The 19,050-nt window shown below is 52.2% G+C and overlaps 5 non-coding genes across 5 annotated transcripts; 3 read left to right on the top strand and 2 right to left on the bottom strand.

The window, feature by feature from the left end:
• The first annotated feature begins 3,981 nt into the window (after positions 1 to 3,981).
• On the top strand, positions 3,982 to 4,063 carry TRNAS-AGA. Its single transcript has one exon. It is a non-coding gene; the product is annotated as a tRNA-Ser (tRNA).
• Positions 4,064 to 6,817: 2,754 nt separating this feature from the next.
• Positions 6,818 to 6,889, bottom strand: TRNAQ-UUG. The gene has a single exon. It is a non-coding gene; the product is annotated as a tRNA-Gln (tRNA).
• A 1,647-nt stretch (positions 6,890 to 8,536) lies between these two features.
• On the bottom strand, positions 8,537 to 8,609 carry TRNAF-GAA. The gene has a single exon. It is a non-coding gene; the product is annotated as a tRNA-Phe (tRNA).
• A 1,108-nt stretch (positions 8,610 to 9,717) lies between these two features.
• On the top strand, positions 9,718 to 9,790 carry TRNAR-CCU. The gene has a single exon. It is a non-coding gene; the product is annotated as a tRNA-Arg (tRNA).
• A 7,830-nt stretch (positions 9,791 to 17,620) lies between these two features.
• TRNAT-UGU lies at positions 17,621 to 17,694 on the top strand. Its single transcript has one exon. It is a non-coding gene; the product is annotated as a tRNA-Thr (tRNA).
• Positions 17,695 to 19,050: the final 1,356 nt, after the last annotated feature.

Raw genomic sequence — 19,050 nt, 5'->3', positions numbered from 1 at the left:
GCAAAAAATAATCTGCATGCAAAAGTCATACACACACACACACACACACACAAAACTATATGACATCCACAAAAATCACACAGGATCCACATGCACATCAACATGACAGATGAAAACCACACCAACATACAGAAAGCCAGGCAGGGTTTGAGTTTCACAGTGAAGAGGGTGAGCACACAGGTGGTTTGGGGAGCAAAGACTGAGGGGGAGTCAGGGGCAGTGCTCTGGGCTCTGCCTGACCCCTCCTGACACAGGCAGCTGGTGGAGAGCAGAGCCTGGTAGATCTGTGGAATCTGCCCTGCTCTCTGTAAAGCAAGGGGACCTCGGTGTCTTCTGAGCTGCAATTGTATTTTCTGCAGGGCAAAATGATTGGCAGAAGCCATTTGCTTAAAGGAAACGAGTGCTGTAGGTGAGGTTTGAACTCACAACCTCAGCATGACTCCACTCAGCACTGCTCTGTAAGTACTGGGCACTAACCCATTGCACCCCTGGACCCTGTCTTCAGGAGCTTGTCTCCATGTTTCATGGATGGATTAGCGGAGTTGGGGGGGGGGTTGCATTAGCTAAAACAAATCCATATTAAAGGCTGCAGGCTGGCAGCAGCAGCAGCGGTGGGGAGCTTCCTTCCATGTGATAGAGCTGGTTCCCCCTTCCGTTGCTCAGGGGAAGGTTGGTGCTTTGAGCCCACCCGGTGCTGGAACGTCCCATGGGTGAGATTAACGGGACTCTTGGGAAGGGAGGGGAAGTCTTTTCTATCCCTGCCTAGCTCCATTGGTCTCCTGTGGCCCTTTCGGCTCTCTGCTCCCCTGTTGGGGAGATGCAGAGACAAGCCCCCATCTGGGTGAGTCACCGAGAGGCTGTGTCCCATGGCGTGTGTGGGGGAGAGGGGTCGGGGTGGGATGGGGCTCAAGGGGAGAAGGTTGTGTGTGACAGTGTGTGGGGGAGGGGGAGGGTGTGTTCCTTAGGATAGAAATGATGGAAAACACAGGGGCAGTGACAGTGAAGCCCCGTGTCTGAGTGTTATGACCCTGTGTGGTGCCGCCGTTCACCTTCCCCTCCTATGGGCTCAGCTTTCATTGAATCCAGCAGTTTTTCACCTGTCCTCACCACAGAGGTGTCCCACACGCCTCACCTACCGAGTGTCCCTCTTAGAGACCCCGAGGGCTGGAACTGATTTCAGCTGCTGGACAGCTCTGCTAGGTCTTTATTCATTTGCACAGGAAAATGCTGAGTGTTTAAATTCATTCATTTCAAGCTCCCTGCCCCCATTCAGTGAACTCCTGAACATACTGGAGATGGGTCTGGAAATTGATTTTCATTCGAAAAAGTTTTTAAAGGGAATCACTTGGAGTGGAACTAGGAACCCATTACCCTGCCGGGAAACATTCACCCATTGACCCACCCTCACAACAGAGAGTGTCATGTATAGCCCAGAGCAGGAACAGTTTTTAACCTGGGGGTTAGTAAACTTTCTCTCTATACAAACACCACAGCTTACAAACTCCCCACCCCCGCTCTGTGTCACCAGAGCACAACAACAACTCTCCTTGGAGCACACACAGCCCCCCAGCTCCCTGCCCGTCAGTCTCTCCAGCATTGCTCCAATCCCTTAAAGCAGGGTCTCAACCTCAATTTACCTTAGGGCCGGTGCCAGTCCTCCAGTCCTCCCAGTGGGCCAATAATGTCACTCATACTGCCCAGAACCCGCCCCCCAAAACTCTGCCCCTCACCTGCCTAAGGCTCTGGGAGGGAGTTTGGGTGGGGGGAGGAAGTCTAGGGTGCAGGCGCTGGGCTGGTGATTGGGGTGCAGGAGGGGTGCAGGCTCTGGGGGGAGTTTGGGTGCAGAAGGGGTGAGAGGCTGGTCTCTGGGAGGGAGTTTGGGTGGGGGAGGGGTTCTGGGGTGCAGGCTCTGGGATAGAGTTTGCAGCGCTGTAACGGGCGAGGCGAGTGAGGCACTTGCCTCGGGCACGCAAAATGGAGGGGCACAGCTCTACCCCGATCAGCGGCGCTTCGGCGGCAGCTCTACTGCTGCCACTTCTTCGGCAGCAATTCGGCAGTGGGTCCTTCCCTCCGAGAGGGACTCAGGGACCCGCTGCTGAATTGGCACCGAAGGATGAATGAAGCGGCGGTGGCAATTCAGTGGCAGGTCCTTCCCTCCGACAGGGACTCAAGGACCCGCAGCCAAAGAGTCTGGAGCCGGCCCTTTCCTCGGGCACAAAAATTCCTTGTACGGCTCTGGGAGTTTGGGTGCTGGGTACAAGCTCTGGGCTGGGCCAGGGGGTAGGGGGAACAGGAGGAGGGGTGGGGTGCAGGCTCTGGGAGTGAGATTAGGGTGGGTGGGAGGGTGTGTGTGGAGGGAGAGGTGCAGGCTGTGGGAGGGAGTTGGGGGCAGGTGTGTGTGGAGGGGGGTGCAGGCTCTGGGAGGGAGTTTGCGGGGAGGAGGGGGTATGTGGGGAGGGGGTGGGGCTGCAGGCTCTCGGAGGGAGTCAGGGGTGTGGCGCTTACCTGGGTCTCCAAGGCGGGGCAGGCTGAGGGGCCTCCATGTTCTGCTGCCCCCAGGCATCACCCCCGCAGTGTCCCATTGGCTGCAGGGGCTCGGGGCGGGGGTAGCGCGCGGAGGCAGTGACCCACCCTGCCCTGCCATGGGGAGGGGCCGGCAGCCACTGGAGCGAGCAGGCAGATGCTGCTCAGCTCCGCTGCACTGATGGGGCCCCTGTGGGGAGCACCTGGGGGGCAGCAGGTGGGGCCAAGGGAGTGACCTGGTCCCAAAACTGCTGGAGCCCCATGGGCGAGACCTGGGAACCAGGACTGCCAGCCAGACAAACACCTTTAAGAGGAGGCGTCCCTCTCCCTGTCAAAAACTGATCTTCCTCCTTCAGTTCAGTGACAGCCTGAATTGTTCCTTATCCCGGCAGAGCCAGAGGACTGAAAGCAGCAACATCAAACCCCTGTGTAGCTCGCAGGAATGGACATAAACACTCCCTGGTATCTGAGGAGATGTTCAGCTTTGCCCTTGGTCAACTACAAGGCTAAAGGGAAAGGAGGTGGCGCCAGGTATAAAGAGTGAAACACGACACATCATAGTTATGCCCATGGCGGCTGCAAAATCTTTTGATGTACTTCTTCTTATCAGCAGTGTATTGTTTTCTCTGGAGTCTAGGCCTTGACCAAGAAATTTGTACCTTGATAAAATAATCAACTGCCCCTGGTGAAGACAATGGACTTGACACCCACTGGGGTGTCCCTACACAGGTACAAGTACTAACAACAGTGGCTGCCTTTTAGCCATAGATTTTAAACAGGGCAATAAATTGAAACAAACCCCTGTTAAATCATTTCTCAGCCCGAGTCCTTCACCCACATTCCCTAGAGCATTGGGCCACCGTGTGGACGTTTCATTTCTGACCTCAGTTTCACACAGAGACAAAATTTCCTTTGCACAGATCCATAAACAGCAAAACCTCCCTGTGTCTCTGGTCTGAGCCAGGGCATTCGATGCCAGTGAACCTTTTTCTCCTGCAATGGCGATGGTCAGACAGAGGGGACGTGGCACCTGCATCCCTGCCAGGGAGATATTGGCTCCGCTCTTTCTTTCTGCTGCTGTTGTTAGTCCATCAAACATCAAGGGTGGAATGCAAGGCTGAGTTCACGCACCAGCCCTCTGAAAAATTTCAGTGCCCCAGAGAAATCCTGCCCCCTGCTATTGGAACGATGTGCTGGAGATTTGACTAGGAAAGGGACTGTCTGAATTGTCAGAGTGGGGAATGAACAACAATCTACAGCAATGTCGTTCACACAAACACACTCTAATCCTGCTCCAGCCGGAAGGGAAATGGGCAGGAATTCTCGCTGTTCAGCCCAGGACACACTTACACTGATGCGCAGCCGTGAGTGTGCTGGGGAAGCTGGTCTGGGCAAACAATTTGAAGTGACAATTTAGTGAGAACAAAATCATCATGCAGTGAAACAGCTGCATATCAAGTAGTTGTGGCTGAGTGGTTAAGGCGATGGACTAGAAATCCATTGGGGTCTCCCTGCGCAGGTTCGAATCCTGCCAACTACGCAAGCACTGTGCTGCTGTTGTTATTATTGTAGTCTTAGTGCCTGAGCATCCACAGTGCGAACTGGAGATAAATCTAGTTTCACTCTGTCTACACTTAAAATGTTGCTGTGGCACTGCTATAGCACTTTGGAGTAGATAGTGACTGGAGGGATTTTCCCATCCCTGTAATAGCTGCATGGACAGAACAATTCTTCCTTTTCTTTAGCACTATCTAACCCAGGCTTAGGTCACCTTAACTATATGGGTTTGTCGGGGGGTCACACCCTGGGAGACATCGCTTTGCCAGTTCAGTGGCCAGCGTACACCAGTCATTAGATCCCTCTGGGTATTTCAATGCAGGCACTAACCTGTGAGAGGAAAACATCAGCTCACAAACACAGAGACTGAATTTCCCACATTTAATCTCGCTGCACTTTCCAGAAAGTCACAAAATTCAATTCATTCTTGCTAGGACAGAGAAAAAATAAGTGATACTAAGTTTTTGGCTTGATTAAATAAAATTAAGTGTTTAATTAATATAGTAAAAATCTGTACTGATTCCTCTAACTAACACCATAGCGTGAAATAGGAACAGAAACAAATCTTGTCAGTGACGACTAATTTCACAAATGATCTTCCCATTATTAATTTCCACATTGCCCCTATTGGAGGTCTGGGCATCTCCAGTGTCATTGCTCTGCGTTCACCTTCCCCTAGAATTGTTCTCGGACATTCGACTTTCTCTGCGGCATGGGGCTCGGGTCACATGCTGGAGGATTCCCTGCCTTTGAGGTCTCTAAGCCACGATTTGAGGACTTCAATAACTCAGACATAGGTTAGGGGTTTGTTACAGGAGTGGGTGGGTGAGATTCTGGGCCTGCATTGTGCAGGAGGTCAGACTAGATGATCATAATGGTCCCTTCTGACCTTAAGTCTATGAATCTATGAATCTAGTCCCAAATTTGGAAAACTGTGCAGTTCAGAATGTGAATAGTGACCCCGTCTCCTTCCTGCACCTGCTCTACATTGCTCCACAGCAGCTTCTCCACCTGCAGAGTCACCCCAGCACGGCAGTGCAGCCGCCCAGGGTTCAGCAGGGGCCCCTGGCAAGGACAGTGGGTGCAGCTAACAGCCCGGTGTGCCTGGCCCTGAGGCAGCTGTAAAAAAGCAACCCCCCCCAGAAGTACAGAGAGTGAATTCCTTAACTTTAACATCATGACCCACTGTAGAAAGCCACACGCCAGTTGTATTTTCACAGGGAGACGCAAAAATCAAGTGACCAATTTTTAAGTTGAGTAAATAAAGTTGAGGAGATAGTTATTAACCTCACGAAAATATACTAAAGATCCCTCAACATAACACCTGAAGGTGAAATATGAACAGAGACAAACCTTGTCAGCAAAGGCTCATTTCCCAAACGATCCTCAAAATGTTACTTATTCCCACCCCTCCTCCACAGGAGCTCTGTGCAGTGTCACTGTTCTGCAGGCAGCTTCCCATTCAATGCTGTTGTGGGACATTCCCAGGCCTGGAAATGTACCAACGACAGAATTTGAAGAGCAAACCTGGCTCCCCGCACCAGGCGGGATTTGAGTGTTTTGTCCCTGTCACTTAGTCTTTGTCAATAGTACAGAGTCCCTGGGCAGGACTCCAGGCTCTGCTTGAGGGATCCTGGCACAGGGGCTGGGGGGGGAGAAAGGATGGTAGATTCTGACCTGGAGAGGAGGTAATAAGTGAAGGGGGCATTTTTTATTAGCCCCTTTCTGAGGGTCCCCAGGGGTGAAATTCTACATCCCACAGGCCAAATGAGGGGGTGACACCACTTGGCTAATGAAAACCAGTGCTCCACGTGAGGTTTGAACTCACAACCTCAGCATAGCTCCTCTCAGCACTGCCCTATAAGTACTGTGCATTAAGCAATTGCGCCACTGGAACACCTGTTAATTAGGATTCTCTGAGACCCCTAGGTTGATACAGGCAAGGAGTGACCCCAAAACATTCTCAGTGGGGCTGAGAGCAGGTAGCGACAAGTGTTGGTACTTGGTGGGGTGGATTCTTCTTAAGGGTTCCAGGCCCCATTTGACCCTTTTGTTTTTCCCTGTGTAATAACAGAGCTGGTTAAGACTCAATGGAGAGTCTTGCTGCAGACCAACAGATCTGAAATCACTGATAACCAGCTCTAAGCATTAGTCCTGCTTTGGGACAGTGTCTCTCATGCAAGAAACTACCCAGTCTGCGCTAGCAGTGAGGCTCCCTCACTAACAGCTGAATTCAGGGAGAGCTGTGTGAAGTGCAGGGCCCCAGGGGTGCCTGAACAGGGGGGAACAACACCCCAGGTGCCCAGAGGAGGAGAGGTGTGTTGGGCTCCAGCCTGGGACTCTGCCTCCCTCCTGCCTAGCCCTGAGTATGAAGCCTGGCCCTGGCACTCCTTCCTTTAAATGCCATGTGGGCAAGAGGAAGAGTGTGGCAGCTGCAGGGACCAAAGTTGTGGACATCAGGTGAAGCAGCAAGAAACAACCATATGGTCAAACCACAGGAATCTCTAGCCAGACTGTTAAGTTCTAGGACCCCCAACCTATAGCCGCCAGCGCATTGAACCAGCCAGACCAGAGACCTATCTCCAGTGGGCATCAGTCACCCAGCAAGAGGGAAAGAATACTCAGTCCAGTTCATCCTGAGAGAAGGTAGCCAAACACATTGGGCTCCAGGGCTTTGTAGCAAAGCAATAAATAGCATATGGTTGTTTCTTGCTGCTTCACCTGATGTCCACAACTCAGGTCCCACTGAGATTTGAACTCAGATTCCAGGATTCAAAGTCCTGAGTGCTGCCCATTACACCATGGGACCTGCTGCTATTTTATTTTCTAGACCCCTGTGACTCTCACCTGGCTGGTTTGCACTCTGCACTTATTGCTTCCCACCAGCAGCTTCCTCTCGCAGGACTCTCTCTCCTCCTCCAGTGACTGTGGTCCTGCACTACCGGATCCGTGGGTCCTGCCCTGAGTCCCTGCATCCCCCTGCTTTGTCTCCATTCCCTGCAGGCTGCAAACATGTCAGGGGAGGCCGCTCCTCCCTTCACTCGATGCTCCCGCTCATATCAGCCAACTGCAGCCTCATCTCCTGGAACTCGGGCAGCTGTCGCTTGATCCGGTCGTACAGTCACACGCTGACTGGCTCCCCTGCCTGGATGCTCTTGTGGAAATCCCACAGGTGACACTGCAGGACTTTGCACTGTTGGTTTCTTTAATGTTGTGGTGTTTCCCTGACCACTGGAACAAAGCCACCAACTCCTCCCTCACCGACTCCCACCAATCCCCCTGGTTACCACAGAACCCTCTGATGCTTTCCCGTTCTGCCAACACCTCCAGGCCTCACCCCCCTGCTCCTTTATCTTGCAAGCTCTGGATGTTCAGCTTCCAATATCCTCTGCCGTGGGTCAGGGAATTGCCCACATTGAGCACACAGTGAGAGCTGCGTGATCCGCACAGTCCATTGGCACCACCCTGCACTGGGCTGTCGACGTGCTCTCCTTCACGTAAATCCAGTCAGTGCGACTCCTGGCCTGTCCCCGCAGAAAGGTGTATCCCCTCTGCGGCTGGTGTGAGCTCGGGTCAGAGGAATAGGAGGCTATTGCCCACCCTCCACTGGTTCCACTGTGCAGAAACACGTTCTCTAAGCCGACCTCGCTATAGACCTGCACCAGGTAGTGCTCATCGTAGAAGAGTTTCCTCTGACGGTCGGGAAAACAGGACCAGCAGTCCTCAGGCCGGTGCAACAATTGAAATCCCCCCTGACACCAAACACCGTGCGGTCTAGAAGAAGGGAGCCAGTTCCTTCATAGAACTTTCCTTTCATGCCTTAATTGGGGACCATACACACTAATATAGCCGTAACCAGTGCCATGGAGCACAAAGCCCACCAGTAATGCCCTCCCTGGTCGGAGCTCCAGCCCCTTCTGTACTCGCACCATGAATGTGAAGAACAAGACTCCAACCCCATCATTCTTCCCTGGCCTGGAGGACCAGAGAGATGGGCCCTTCCTCCAATCACCCTCTGCCCATCAAGCTACCCTAGAGTTGTTAATGTGCATTTCCTGAACACCATGTCCAAGTCCAGCTGCTCCAAGACACTGAACATCAAGCGCCTCCTCCTGGGCCCCCAACTCCCTTCCACATGGCCACTTTCACACATGCCCCTTCCCTGGCACTGCCCTCCCTCAGCTGCACAGAAGAGTTTTCATCCTCTATACCTGCCCGTCACTGCCCAGCACCCCCTCTAGCACTCTCTTCCTCCCATATTGGGTCCACCAATAACTCACTTAGGAGAGACAGCTCCTGTCCCTCATTGTTAAAGGTCAGGCCAGCCAATTAGGGACAGATGCCCACAATATCTTTTCCTACTGCAGAGCCCACGCTCAGGGACTCACCTTGGGTGCAGGGACCACTGTGCTCCCAGAAAACAAGCCACCCCTGTGCAAAGAGGGATGAAAGGGCCTGCCAAAGCCTGGGATTGAACCAGGGACCTTTAGAACTTCAGTCTAACGCTCTCCCAACTGAGCTACTTTGGCAGCTGTGTGGTAATATTTTGGCCTGTTGCTTCTCTGCCCGAGATATTTTTGCAGCAGTTGCACACAAAAAGGACGTCATTGTGAGCGGGCCATGAAGACAAGACTCGCTTTTGCCTGCCTTGCTCAGCTTGACTTGCTGCCTCACCCCGTTCCTGACCTAGTGCCCGGGTTGACCTGGTGGTGGAAGGGGACTGGGGGGCAGTGGCGCGGGGAGAGTCTGGCCACCACTTGCCACCCCACCCTGTTGTCCTGGCTTCCCCCACTGGGCATCATTTCGGGAGGGACGTGGGGCTTCTGCCTCCCCTCCCCGATTTTCACACCGCAGAGGAGTACGAACAGGAAAACGAACGGCTGCTCCACACCCCCACTGGAGGAACCCGGCGCCCTTAGCTGCTCCCCCTGCTCCCCCCCAGCTGTGCTACTGAGTGGAAGCGTCCTGTGCCCATCACACAGAGCTCGATTAATCAAAACCCTCTTCTGCCAGCACCGGGCCTCCTGCTTCTTACACTGGGCCTGCAAGCGAGGGGGCGGCTGGCACAGCCCCAAGAGTCTAACCTGTGAGGCAGGAGGCGGCTGACGCCCGCAGCCTGCTGGGGAGCTCCCAGAAGTTATTAAGGGACAGAGACTCCTCAATGCCCTTAGTAACAAGGGTTTGGGGGTCACCGAGGCCAGTAAGGGGTCACTATGTCGGCCTTATAACCCTGGGTGTCAGGTCACTGTGCAGCTTTGATCTAGAGCTCGGATCCCAACAACCGACCAGCAGCCCACAGCCTCCCCCTGGGTCTGCCCCACCTGGTTACTCCTTACAGGCCGACCTTACCCCCCTTCCAGCCCCGGATTCACCCCTAATCATCCTACTGCCACTCAGAGCCACAGCCGTGGAGGTGCTGAAGGAGGGAGGGGTGACTCCAGGGTGGGGTTCTTCTCTAACGATGGCTGGCAGAAAGGTGGTGCTCAGCTCTGTCAGCCACCTGCCCAGGTGCCTCGCTGCCAGGGGATGCAGACGTTTCTGTAAGGCCATTAAATGGGGTATTTGGCTTCTGAGTGAATGTGAGGAATGTGCAATCCTGAGAGGGAATTTCCATCCCTCCTTTTACTGCCCATCAGGGCCCCAGTGGCCTAATGGATAAGGCATTGGCTTCCTAAGCCAGAGATTGTGGGTTCAAGTCCCATCTGGGGTGGAAAAACTCCTTCCTTCTTGTATATTGCAACAAAGCCTTGGTGTTATTTTCCCCAAGGAAGCTGGGAGACATTTGAACCCAAAGTACTGGATCTTGGGAGCAATCCCCCAGAAACAGCATCTTCCACTTGACAAATGCTTTCTAGACCCATCAGTAGCAAACACTTAATACTAGTGTTTGTCTGAGAATAGAAGGAAGGGGAGTGTTTACTCCGACACCTCAGCGAGTGAAACAGACAGAAAGAGCAAGGCCGTCCTGAAAGTGAATGGATCTGTCTGGAGACAAAGCAGAACCCGAGAATGAGCAACAGTGTGAAAAGAAGAACTTCAAATGTGTGTTAGGTGTTAGATAGGTTGGTCTGACAAATTTCAAGAAAATACCAATGCTCATAGACAGATGCGGACACTGGCTGCTTCTGATCTTTTACTGAGAGTTCATTGAGAAATATTTTCCTTAACTATGTTATGGAATATTGGGTGGGCTATGAAGGCACCATTCCTCCTGCTTTCGCCCTTGGAGACAACACGGCTACATGGCATGCGGCCAGTGCTCACCTTCCAGTCAACTGCTAGAGAAGACAACACAGACAGGGATGGCAGCAGGGCAGACTGGAGCTCCATGGAGATGGTGGGACCAGGTCTCATCAATGGGGAGGTGGCCACCCCAGCATGCACAAGGCTGAGCCAGTAAGTGCAGCGTGTGCTCCACGGTGCCCCTACTCCTTGCATGTGGTGGTGGAGGGCAGTTACTGAGTTCGGTTGGTTTGGTAAATTTAGGGCTTGGCTACACTTGCAGAGGTAGAGCGCTGGGAGTTAAACCACAGCAGGGAAACTGCTGCCGTGTGTTCACACTGACAGCTGCAAGCGCACTGGAGTGGCCACATTAGCAGCTCTGGCAATGCCACAGAGAGCAGTGCACTGTTGTAACTATCTCAGTGTGCAAGTGGCTGCAACGTGCTTTTCAAATGGGGGACGGGGGTGGAGTGTGACAGGGAGCGTGTTGTGTGTATGTGGGGGGAGCGACAGTGTGTTTGGGGGGCTGAGAGTGTGTCAGCATGCTGTCTTGTGTGTTCGGACAGCAGCAGACCCCCACCTCCCCTCATACACACTCACAACAGCAGCATTCCACACTAATGGTTGCTTTGTCCCAGAGCAGATAAGCAGCCGGCTGTCAGAAACGGAGCTTTGAAAGGGGATATCCGCATGCCTGCAGCCGATTGAAAAACAATGACCAGAGTGGGCACTTGACTTCAGGGGATTATGGGACATTTCCTGAGGCCAAACACAGTGCAGTGATGCAACACGTCATCCACACTGATGCCCGGGTATTTCAGCAGGGCTCAGCGAGCTTTATGCTTCTCATGGAGGTGGATTACCAGGAGCGCTTCACCTACAGAGCCCAGGTGCTCCGTGTGCCTTGCGAGTGTGGACACCTCAGGAGTTAGGGCACCCAGGGCTGCTTTAATGGGCTCTAACTTGCAAGTGTAGCCAAGCCCTTCGACTATGTCACTTGTGTGACTTACTTGTGCTATTGTAATAAATACAATAGACGTGCAATGGTCAGAAATTGCACCAGCAGAGAAGTATATTACAGGGAAACCATAAGGAAAATAAGAGTTTAAATTATCCTCCACATGTCCCGTGTCCCACTATAATGAATCCAACCCACAGGTCACATGGGCAGAAGTATCAGTGTCAGGATGCTACATTGTTAGCACAGTAAATGAAGCTGCAAAATAAATGATGCTTAAATGACCTCACTCTATTTTTTACAATCCTGTGTTAAGAGGTAATAGATACAGATGGACACCAGGCAGGGGCGTTTGGAGGACGAAGACTTTATGCTTCCATCTCCCACCACTGTAAAGTTTTAGCCAATTAGGACAAGTCAGCGAATAAGAACAACCTCAGGTCTCAGTAACTGCTACAGGTAGCAAAGTCCTACAGGGAGCATTTTCTGGCACTACACCTGCGCAGCTCTGCTCCCCGGCTCTTCTCGGGTTCCTGCTCTCTCCTTAGCTCTGCCCCACTCTGGCCCAGGCAGTTCCAGCTCCCACGGAGGATGGGACCCCCTGGCCTGGTGACTCCCTCATTACACTGCCTGGCCTGTCAGTGCGGCTAATTTGGAGCTTTGGCCTCTCCCCATTACCCAGGGGACTGTCAGTCTCAGGGTCCTGATTTCCCATTGGCCCTTCACCCTTCTACTGGGACTGGGAACTAGCCAACCAAACCCCGCAGTAAGTTTCAGTAAGGGGCCAACCATCCCTTACACGAGCAGGCCCCATGAGGGTCACTGATGTGCAGAGATGGCAGCATGAGCTGGTCCCATGGTGTAACGGGCAGCACTCAGGACTCTGAATCCTGCAATCTGAGTTCAAATCTCAGCAGGACCTTGTGGTAAATCCCTGGAGCTCACACTGCTCCACTTCCCTGTCTCCAGCTCTGCAAGAGCCATTTTTTCCCCTCCTGCTGGATGGGTCAGGGCTCTAGAACTGACACCTGAGGGTTGGGATTCTCACGGCTTCACCTGGTGCCCACAAGTCTGGCACTTGCCACTGTGCTTGAAGGAAGCAGGGCTGGGCAGGTGGGAGCCCAGCACCTCTCCTCCTCTGGGCACCTAGAACAGAGGCGGCTGGTGCTGACAGCTCCAAGGGAAGGCTTAAAAGCAGCGGAGGCCAGGGCAAGAGGAGGAGAGGACCATGCCTGTGTGTGGCCAGCAGACAGCCACAGGGCCAGCCTGCTCCCTGCTGTGCTGAAGGCCACCCACAGGCCAGCATGCAGGGCGGCTGCTGATGCTCTGTGGCCAACATCAGAAGAGGGTAGGAAAGCAGGGCCAGCCCCCCCGTGGGGCCTCTTACCGTTCCCACTCATGGTGCTGACTTTGGAAGTGGAGCCGCCCATTTTCTTTGGCAAGTCAGGAAGAACAAAGGCGAGACTGGAAGCACCTGGGGCTCAGGTCCCAGCCTTTGAGACACCAAACCCCCAACTCCTTCCTGGGGCTCTAGCTGAAGCCAGAGCATTGGCCTGAGTGACCAAGAAGAGGTTCCAGCTGTGAAGGGAGCAGGACTTGCAGCACAAAGTGAGCACAACCATGAGGGGACTCAAATCCTGAATCATCCAATCCACAGGGAGATGCCTTGTCCTTTAGGCCACATGATGAGGGGGTCTAAACACTTCTTTGGAAAAGCCGGACACTGTGTTTCTCAGGTCATCTGCTGAGGGGGTCGAGACGCTCTGGGCACAAGAAGTTAAGTTCCCAGCGACACATGAGACTTAATTGTATGGGGCCAGGTGCAGGGCTTTGGCAGGGAGGCTCGGGCATGGGGGATTGAGGTGCAGCGGATGGACCGGCTGTCTAGGCACAGAGATTTAGTCTCCCTGAGGAGGAGGAGGAATCCTGCTGCCAGGCAGTGGCTGTGCAGAAAAAGAGGAGGGGTTGCTGGGACTTTTTTTGCCTCTCTTTTGCCTGCCTGCTCACTCTTGCCTGCACACTGGGATAATCACTCTTGTGGTGAATGGTGAAGATGTTTCCTAACAAGCCCAGTTAGCTCAGTTGGTAGAGCATCAGGCTCTTAATCTGAGGGTCCAGGGTTCCAGCCCCTGTCTGGGTGCTCAGCTTTTAAGTTGCCTTGTGTGCCAGGAGCCAAACTGTTCACAGCCACACAGGGATTCCCAGAAGCTGTGGCCATTTCCTGGAAAGGTTCCTTTAATCAGGAGAGAGGCCACATCCACAGGAGCAGGCCTAGAACAGGCAGTGTCTCTGGCTGCCAGGAAGTGCTGTGGGGCCAGGTGCTGAGAAAGCCCAGAGGGGGAGCAGCAGAGATGAGGGGAAGGGAGACAGAGAAGCAATGAGGACAGAGCACAAGTGTAAAGGGGGCATCTGGTCTGGCTACTGTGGCAAACTTCCCTGGTTTATACACGACCCTGGTGCAATTGGCTGTAGAAAGGATCTGAGTCCCCAGCCCCTTACCCAGAGGCTGCCTGACCTCGAGGACTGTTAGGATACAGATATTCAGGCCTGTCTGCAAAGGCCTGTACTTTAAGAATTTAGGTGTATTTTTTTCACTTAGCTAGTTATAAAGATATAAAAGAAAGAATAAAAAATCACTGTCTGTCTGTGTAATGGCCTTCTCTTACTGTGACAGTCTGAGGCCTGGTTCTTCGGCTAAGCAGCAAAGGCAGCCATAAGGTGGGAAGTGTATGGTCACATCCTCACATTCCCAACAAGTCACATTGAAATAAGGTGCGATTGGGCTGTTAGGAATACAATCCTGTCCTGATATTCCTATCACCTCCAGAGAAAGGGAAACTTAGTTTGGTAGCATCCTGTCTGGCAAGAACTCACTTATCAATAGACACAGCTGGAAACCCCTTATGTCTGTATAGATGTAGTTGTGAAATCCTCCCTTCTGTATTGTTTTGTATGTTTATTTGCATGGTCTCTGTCTGGGTCTGTGATTGTTTCTGTCTGCTGTATAATTAATTTTGTTGGGTGTAACCAGTGAAGGAGGTGGAATATAACCATGTTACAGTATATCAGGACTGGTTAGTCTAGAGAAGGAGTGAGGGTGCCAGGCGGCGCGGCAGTCGGGGCCGCGTGGTGAGTGCCCCGCTGAAGCGCTGGCCGCCCCCCTTCTCTCTCCCCCCCGCTCCCTCCCCTTCCCCCCGCCCCCACTAGACCGGGCGCGCACTCTGCAGCACAGGGAGTCCACTGGCTCCGGCTGCCCTGTAGGGTTTTTTTTGTTTTTCCCCTGCTTTGCCAGCTGCACCGTTGTTTTTCCCCCCACCACCCTGCTTTGCTGCTCCAGCCCCACCGTTTTTGTGTTGTCCCCCGCCCCCACTTTGCTGCTCCAGCTGTGCCGTGTCCCTCCCCTCCAGCTTTGCTGCTCCAGCCCCACCGTTTTTGTGTTGTCCCCCGCCACTTTGCCACTCCAGCCACATCGTGTCCCCTCCCGCTTTGCCACTTCAGCCGCGCCGTATCCCCCCCCAGACCCCCGCTTTGCTGCCAAACATGCACCTTTGTATGCAACTGCTGAGTCAGTTGTGAACCTTGCTACCATTATCATTATCCCTTTGAAATAATGATGGTGATGGACACTTGGCTCTATATCCCAGTGTGTCATGGATGTCTACAGGCTGCATTAGCCAATCCAACCATTTGGCACTTACAGATGGGCACCTCTGTATTGTGCCTGAGTCTTGTACAGCTATGAAAGGATGGTAGATGCTGATATTTTCCCGTCTTTTTAACCAGCGCTAATACCCAGCCAGGCCAGGGCTGGGAAGAGAGAGAGAGCAGCAGGTTTCCCCTATTGTGGCTGTCTCGCTTTTTCTTGACTAGCTTCACCTCCGCACCAACTTGTGCTTTTTGCATGTGAGCCTGGCTAGCTCAGTTGGCAGAGCATCAGACTTTTAATCTGAGGGTCCAGGGTTCAAGACCTTGGTCAGATGAAAAACTTCTCACTGTGATTATAAAAATCTGTCTCTCTGGAGTCTAGTTCAGTGTTACTCTTTCTCTCCAGGATGTTGCCTTTTGTAAGAAGGGCCTTTCTGTGGGGAGGATTGAAGGAGCAACTCCTTGACATCCCCTCTGTCCTTGCAGGCTGGAGGAATAAAGTCCTCTGGGCATAGAGCATGTTCCTCCCCTAAACACACAGAATATTCATAAGGAATTAGAATTAGAATCCACCACTTTCCTTGGGAGCTTGTTCCTGTCGTGAATCATCCTCGCTGTTGAATATTTGTGCCTTAGATGTAATATATGAATTTGTCTCTTTTCACCTTCCAGCCATTGGGTCTTGTTATGCCTTTCTCTGCTCGATTAAAGAGCCCTTTCATACCCAATATTTTCTCTCCATTAAGGCCCTTCAACACTTCAGTGAAATCACCTTTCAATCTTCTTTTGATAAGCTAAACAGGTTGAGCTCGTTCAATAGCAAAGAGCCACCAAATGTTCTGAGGGCCGGAGAAAAATGTCTTCTAGGGAAAGTGGTGGATTCTCCATCTCTTGATATCATTTAATGAAGACTAGACGCCTTTCTGGAATGTGTTTGCCCAAAAGTAGCTATTGTGTCATACAGGAGGCCTGTGATATGCAGGAGGTCAAATAAGATGCTCTAGTGGTCTCTTCTGGCCATAAAGTCGACTAATTTCTGAAAAACTGAGTGTAGCATTGGGAGCAGCATCTGATGTTTTCCTGTCTAGCCGGCTTGCTGCCTAGAACGAACGCTCCTTGAGTGGGGTTGTTGGTGCCACTAGGCCTGAGTAAACCAAAGTTGTGACTTTGGGCCTGAAGTGAACCAAAGTTCTTACATGCTGTGAATTTTAACCAGCCTAAGATGCTAACAGACTGCAAGCAAAATGTGTAGCTGTCAGCAATCTCCGCTTGCAAATGTAGGAGTTTGAAACAGCAGAAGCGGCGGGGAGGAGGGGGAGAGGGGGAAGGAAAATCTGTATGCGTTTGTTCTGTCAAGGCCAACAGATAAGCTTATGGATGAGAACTTTTTCTAACACGCTGAAATGTAATGTTTTAAGTAACTGCTGCTGGGAAGGGAGGGGTGAGGGGGAAAACCGAACAAAAGGCTTACACAAACAAGGGGGGTATAAATGCTGGGATCCCGCCTGCGCGCGGGTGTGCAGGATTTGAGAATGCTTTTCTCCCTGGCACCCTATTTGGGCTCAAATAAACCTGGTTTTGCTTCTCCACCCTGGTGTGATAATTAGTGCGACGCACACCGGGCAACGAACCCTGCTGTTGCTCCGCCTCGGGCTCTTTGAGCCGGCAACAGGGTGATCCACAGGGAGTAGTTCAAACCTCCAAAGTGCCTGGGCAGGGGCAGGACATTAGCACAGCAAGGGAGGGGTGTGGCAGTGACATCACAAAGGCCTTTTGCAGGACCTCAGACTATTGGTCAAAGGTGGTGGGGAGGTGGTGACCTCACAGAGAGATGCTGACATCAGCCAGGCAGGACAGGGGCAAGGGGCCAGGGAAACCTCAGAGACCCCTGTGGCTTTGCTTCAGCAAGTCTCCTTCTCCAGGTCTCTCTTTGAGGACTGAGAGAGTATTCAGATTCATGGACACGAGCGCCAGGAGGAACCTCTTTTGAGTTTTCTCCTTCCCTTTTAGTGATTTTATGAGAAAACAGCCGTCCCTGTTTAGAAGGTAAAAGCCTCCTGGAGGGAAGGGGTGTCATGGGGGTGTCACATTTCGGATGCCAGTGCCCCCCCCCAATGTAAGGAAGTTCCCGCCACCCTGCTCTGTGTTCGCAGTGCGGGAGAGAGCAGCATCCACGGCAGTGATTTGCTCCTGGCTGCCGGAGCAGAGCAGCAGGCTCAGCTGTCAGAACTTCCCAGAGCGATGAAAGGGGAGGGGCCCATGGCTCATTAGCAGGAATGCAGGGCAGGCGAGTTCACAGCAGGCATTGTGGGATACTGGGGAAGGCCAGTTATGGTGATATAATGAACAGCAGTGTTTACTCTGTTACTTTAAGTTTGCTGCAAAAAGCTCTAGCCCTCTCATTGAAGTCGGTTTATTTTGTCAGCAAAACAGGGCACTTTTGTCGCCAGACATGGCATTGCAGTGTGTACACCAGCCACAAGCCACCGACCGAGAGAGTGTTGTGTGTTTTTCACACACCTGAGCAATATAATTCTGCTGAAACAACTTTGTAGTGCAGATGTGGCCAAAGATTCACACACACACACAGCTTGCAAGGAAAACCTCACCTGCTCCTCTGCTTTGGAGAATCCAAACACAAGCAAAGCTTGTCAGGCCCTGGTGGCAATGGCAGGGAGTCAGGTGTGGGCAGACAGTGTGTTATAGCTACCCACAGGCACCATGGCTTAGCTGGCTAAAGCTTCTGTCTTGTAAACAAGAGAGCCTGGGTTCAATTCCCAGTGGTGCCTTGTTGACTGGTTGTTGGGGCACCTGGTATTGGCTACTGTCAGAAAACAAGGTTCAGAGCTAGATGGGCCTTTGGTCTAGCCCAGTGTGGTTTTTCTTATGGTTTAAATAACACTCACAGGCACTGATAATAGAGTTAATGAAAGTTTAGGAGTTAGGAGCGGGTAGGTCAATGGTCCAGTCCCCACACAGATGACCCCCTCCCTATGGAACAGGGGCAGGTCTGAGTTCTCACCCAAATACTCATTGTGGCTGCCAGAATCTGTGAGCAGCTTGTTTAGTTTACGGCAAAGGTTGAGTCCTGCTTTGTGCACCGTGTGTGAGAATGAAAATCCTAAACTGCCCTTTGAAATAACGAAAGCAGCAGGACGTGTTATTGTCCCTGCCCCAAAGCAGACAGACCAATGGAGAAATGCCGTCGAGTCCAAGGTGATACTCCCCTGCCATTTTACCAAACTCCTTCTTATCTGCCCGGCCCAGGCTGTCCTCTGCCTCAGCTGCTGCTCCCGGCCTGCTCTAGAGTCAGACACGCAGGGGCCCCAGGGGAACAGAGGCTGGGACAGGGCAGCAGCCTGGGCTGGGCTGGGAAGATGCTGGGAGTTTTCGTTCCCTGAGAACTGGCCTGGCTCCCTTCTCAACAGCAAACAAATCAATTCCACGTCCCCTCCCCAGAAAAACCAGCCTGGAGCCAAGGGCAGCAGGGGACGATTCCCTGCAGTTCCCACCGAGGCAGAAGAGAACCCAGGGTGTTTCTAGCAGAGCTTATGGAACTGACGTGGGGAAACCAACCTTTAATAACAGGCAGTTCCAGTTTAAGCTCAGTGTTTTTAACAATTTCTACAACATTAAATAACCCTTCAATCGTAGTGTCACCATCCATAACATTGTTTCAGCCTTATAGGTTCCTAAGTGCACAACTAAACATCTCTTCAAATCCAAGGGAGTGGAGATCAGTCAGTGTTCAGAGTCATCCCATATAAAAGAACCATGTTGTCGTACATACTGGCCCCATCATGTGGCCATCGCCTTTCCCTCCTCTCTGTTAAAAGTTTTAGTATTTTGCACAGAAACTTTCTTCCCTCAGGAGAGTCCTGGGAACCAGGGCTGCCAGCCAGACAAACACCTTAAGAGGCAGCGTAATCTGTTAAAAAATGATCTCCCTCCTTCAGTTCAGTGACACCCTGAAATGTTACTTATCAGGGCAGAGCCAGAGGATTGAAAGCAACTACATGAAACCCCTGTGTAGCTAACAGGAATGAACACAAACACTCCCTTGTATCTGAAGAGATGTTTAGTTTTACCCTTGGTAAACTACAAGACTAAAGGGAAAAGCAGTGGTGCCAGATATAAAGAGTGAA

Source organism: Mauremys reevesii, linkage group 12 (genome assembly GCF_016161935.1).
Source record: "Mauremys reevesii isolate NIE-2019 linkage group 12, ASM1616193v1, whole genome shotgun sequence".
Taxonomy (NCBI): Eukaryota; Metazoa; Chordata; order Testudines; family Geoemydidae; genus Mauremys; species Mauremys reevesii.
The sequence above is the reverse complement of the archived record's forward strand: the minus strand, read 5'-3'. Positions and strand labels throughout refer to the sequence as shown.